General features: G+C 43.2%; 1 pseudogene; it reads right to left on the minus strand.

Annotated features, from left to right (window-relative positions):
- Positions 1-3,998: 3,998 nt before the first annotated feature.
- Positions 3,999-4,295, minus strand: LOC102852268 (annotated as a pseudogene).
- Positions 4,296-4,719: the final 424 nt, after the last annotated feature.

Raw genomic sequence — 4,719 nt, forward strand, 5'->3', positions numbered from 1 at the left:
ATAGATTGACATTGTGACTATAAAAATGGGCTTGAACGTGCAGGAGGTTGTGAGGATGGCGCAATATAGGCCAAGATTCAGTTCTGTTGTTCATACAGCCATTATGAATTCCAGTTGAATTGATGGCCTCTAACATCTAATTAATAATTTTCCCTTCAAATGGCCTAACTGGTAAGGAGACATCTTGCCAATCCAAAGGTATCTGGTACAAATCTACCAGTTACTTTTAGTTAAAAAGTTGAGCAATCTCCTCCCCTGGAATTTACAGCCTCTGGAAAACAAGTTCTGAGCAGTTTCCAACTCAATGGCAAATAGCTACAACAACAACTCTCCTCCTATCCATGATAACAAAAGAAGCATATGTGTTTCTATGTTTAAACATTCTATGACTTTTAAAAATAATGGTGGGTAAAAGGACAAATACTTCATGATGCCACTGTTGTAGAAAGTGACTGACATCAGGGTTGGGGTAAGACTGAGAATAACTGGATAGATTATGTATACTGAATTGAAACAGATGAGGGAGAGAACAGTTTAAAAGTGATATATGATTGCATATTATGATTATCACAGCAATCCAGAATTAAGGTTGCATAGTGGAGTGCATTTGGGGTGGGGGGGGGGGTCAGGGTCGGGGTCAGGGGGGATTGTATACCAACGAAGAAGTTTATGTTTTTGCTTTTCAAAGAGAGGAGCAAACTGGGGAGGGGGGCTGGTAAAGAAAAGAGTGCAATAATGAATGAATGGAAATCCAAAATCTCTGTAAATGTTCATTAAAATTAAGAAAATAAAATTTTAAAAAAAATAATGGTGGGCTCACACAGTACTTGTCCTTGTGTAATGGACTTATTTTATGCAATTGAGTGTTCGCCAGGGAGCTTTGGATGCCTAGTGGTATAGAGCTGCACTGCCAACTTGAAGGCATGTGGTTCAAATTCACCAGCTGCTCTGTGAGAGAAAGATAGGCAATCTCCTCCTGTGCAATTTACTGGCTCTGAAAAGTCACTGGAGGGTCATCTGTGAGTTGGATCTGACTTCATGCCATATACCACCACCACCGCCACCACCCACCCCCCTCTCCAGGTTTAGCCATGTTACATGGTGTTTCACGGACTCTTCTTTGTTCGTTAACATTTCACAGTATTACATCATGCTTATGTGTCATAGTTCATATGTTTATTGTTATATTTGCCAGTGTATTTATGCCTCATACTAGAGCCTCTACCTTTGCCTCATATTGAAAGCTGTATTGTTTGATCCTCTGTAGCAAATCCTTCAAGTCCTCTTCACTTTCAGCAAGCAAGGTTATGTTCTCTGCATAAATGTGCCTTCCTCTGATCCTGATGCCACATTCTTTTTATTGTAGTCAAACTTCTCGAAGTATTGGTTTGGAGTGCAGATTGAATAGGTATGGAGAAATCATGACAAACACCTTTCCTGGTTTTCAACCATGTAGTGTTCCCTTGTTCTGTTTAAACAATAGCTTCTTGGTCTATGCACGTGCACAATCAAGAGTTCTGGGATCCCTCTTCTTCTCAATATTGACCATAATTTGTTATGAGCCACACAGTCAAATGGTTTTGCACTTGACTAAAATAAAATAAAACACAAATAAACATCTTTCTGGTATTCTTTGCTTTCAGCCAAGATTTCTTGACTGCTGCTTTAAACAACTGTTGGTTGTTGATCCCACTAAAATGAGATCCTTCACAACTTCAATCTTAAGTCCAGTCATGATCAGTAAGAGCTTCAAGAGTGATTCAAAGCACAGAGTATGGACTCCCTGCCTGTAGCTCACCTGATGATGACCTATGAGGGGGAAGCATCTGAAGCCTTCCCCTAGATCTGGGAAGTTCTTTCCTGTGTTTACCTATCTTTCTCCAGGATATCGATGATGATGTCACCAACTCTTTAGAAGGACCTTGAAGCTTAACTGTTCTATTTAACGTGAATGTGAATGGTTGTGGAGGGAGGACAGATTTTTATCTACTGCAGACTCAGAGCTTCTCATAACCAGTTGTTGTTGCTTGCCTTTGATTGGAGCATGACTCATAGCGACCATATGAACAAAAGGCCTGAAGCCCATCTACAACTATCGACATTTATCAAAGTTCATAGAGCTTCTGGAGGGAGGCATGTTGTTTAGGAAGTGGATGCCACTCCTGCTTCCAAACCTGTCATAGAATGTTATTGGTTGAGTTGTCTACAATGCATACTGACCCTATGTACATAATCAGTGACTTACTATCAAATGATTCCCACACATCGTGGCCCCATGTATTTCAGAGTTGGATTGCTCAGTAGTGTTTTCAATGGTCATGGTCTTTTGGAAACATCCCTAGGTCTGCAGAGGCTCTTTGGGGTTTGTTGAGTAGCCAAGCACTTAAATGTTGGTACTACTCAAAACACAACCTATTGCTGTTGAGTTGGAACTGACTCATAGCTGATCCTTCAGTGGAATTTCTGAGGTTGTAAATCACAAAGGAGGAGACACCTCATCTTTTTCTCGTGGAGCAGCTGGTGGATTTGAACCACAACAGGAGGGCAGTGCTACTCCCTAGGGGTTATGCTACTGGAGCTCTCCTATACTATTCAGACCACTAACAACCACTTGGCCAACTGACTGGAAGAGATCTATATTTATTCCCATTCCAAGGAAGAGTGACCCAACAGAGTGTGGAAACTATAGAACAACCTCATTAATTTCACATGCAAGCAAGATTCTACTGAAGATTATCCAAAAATGACTGGACCAACACATCAGCAGAGACTTGCTGGAAGTCCAGGCTGGATTTAGAAGGGGTCGTGGTACTAGGGATATTGTTGCTGATGTTAGATGGATCTTGGCTGAAAGCAGCGAATACCAGAGGAATGTTTATCTGTGTTTCATTGACTATGCAAAGGCTTTCGACTGTGTGGATCATAACTCTGTTAACCACTCTTTTATGTATTTTGCAGGTCAATTATTTGGCATGTAGATGTTAACCAAGATTATGTCTTCTTGATGTATTGTTACTTTGCTCATTCCTATCTTTTATGTCCTTCCTATCTTTTTTTTTTTGTTGTTGAGGGTTTTGTGCTTTAATGCCAGCTGTCAGGAAAGAGGCACATCTCCAGGCTCTGGGCCATGCCCACCCCCGGGTGTGTTTACTCCCACCTTTTGCAAAATACTTAAAAATATAAAAATAACGCTATAAATTCTCCACATCTGGCAATACAAAAACTATGCACAAAGTGTTTCATCACCTTAAAACCGAACCTCTGGGAGGGGGGAATACAACACAGGCTTAATTTCTGTGGCCGTTTTCATAAAAACTCTAGCAAAATAGTCTTCTTCAAAATGAAATCGAGAGAACCACCACCCAGTTATGTACGTTGTCACAGTGTGCATGAGCACGGCAGGTCGTGCACGGGCTCCGTGGGGGTACCAAGACCACACGGGGTCTGAGGTGGCCTTCTGGGTACTGTTTCTGCAGGATAAAGGCTCCAGGCCATGGAAAAACAAGGAAAGAGGAGGGATTGGCCTGTGAGGACCGGTGGCTATGTTGAGGACCTTCCTATCTTTTATGGTGGTTTCCAATCTGAAATCAGTTTTGTCAGAGATTAGTATTGTAATTCTGGGTTTTTGTTTTGTGGATTCCATTTGCTTGGTTTATTTCCCCCATCTTTTGATTTTTAGTCTGTCTTTTCCTTTTTTACATTCATTAAGTAAAAGAGGTATCTTAAAAAAATACTCTCTAGCCTTGAATTCACACACATGCCCACGACCCCCCCCCCACAAACACACTGACCTCTGTTTGTTTGTAAACATGGCGATTTTATTAATGTTGGGTGTTAAAACAGGGGTGGGGTAGAGGTCACCCCCCTCAGGGCCCAGTGTGCTCATTGTCACTGCTTCCTGCATTTTCTTCTTGCATCTCCTCCTCCTCCTCTTCGTCTTCCTCCTCCAGCTCCTCTTCCTGCTCCTCCGCCTCCCCCGCCTGCTCCACCTCCTCTGCTTACTTGGGGTTGTAGTAGGGTTCGAAGTGGAGGTCCTCAAAGGCGCCGTCCCCCCACAAGGCCAGCCCCAGCGTGGCCCGGTCCCAGAGAATCGCCGTCTTGCTGGTGAAGCCGCACTCGAGGAGCGTCATGTTGTCGTCGTCCAGGAGCTGGTCGTCCTTGTAGAGGCGCTGTTCCTCAGGCGGACGGTTCAGGATGCCCTCGATCATAAGCTTCAGCTCCAGGACGGTGCTCGACTCCTTGGCGTCGATGAATATGGTGGTCTTGTGGCGGCGAACCATCAGAAACACGTCCATGATAGCGGCTGCCTCTAACAGTCAATGCACCTGCGTGCCCCGATGCAACCAAGTGCCCTGATGCGACCAAGCGCCCTGATGCGACCCTTATATGCCAGCGTGCTCTCAATCTTCCCGCGTCAGATACGCGTAATTCCCAGCATCCCAGCATCCCCTGCGCCCGCACCTCCCCTTCCCCTATAGGATTACATGAATGTTTTAAAATACAGGAAGTAGAATGTTTATACACTAATAAGGAGGTAGTTTATAGTGTTTCATAATTGACCAGATCTAGAAGATAATGAAGCATTTCCAAATTATTCTAACACACATTAATCAAAGTGAACGTAGAACAGCTATGAGTGTTCAGGATTCTGGGATAGATTCTTGAGTACTCTAAGACCATTTCAAGAAGACTAAAAAATATTGGACAATTGAAAAATAT

Source organism: Elephantulus edwardii, unplaced genomic scaffold, assembly GCF_000299155.1.
Source record: "Elephantulus edwardii isolate Elephantulus edwardi_28Jun2011 unplaced genomic scaffold, EleEdw1.0 scaffold00131, whole genome shotgun sequence".
NCBI lineage: Eukaryota > Metazoa > Chordata > Mammalia > Macroscelidea > Macroscelididae > Elephantulus > Elephantulus edwardii.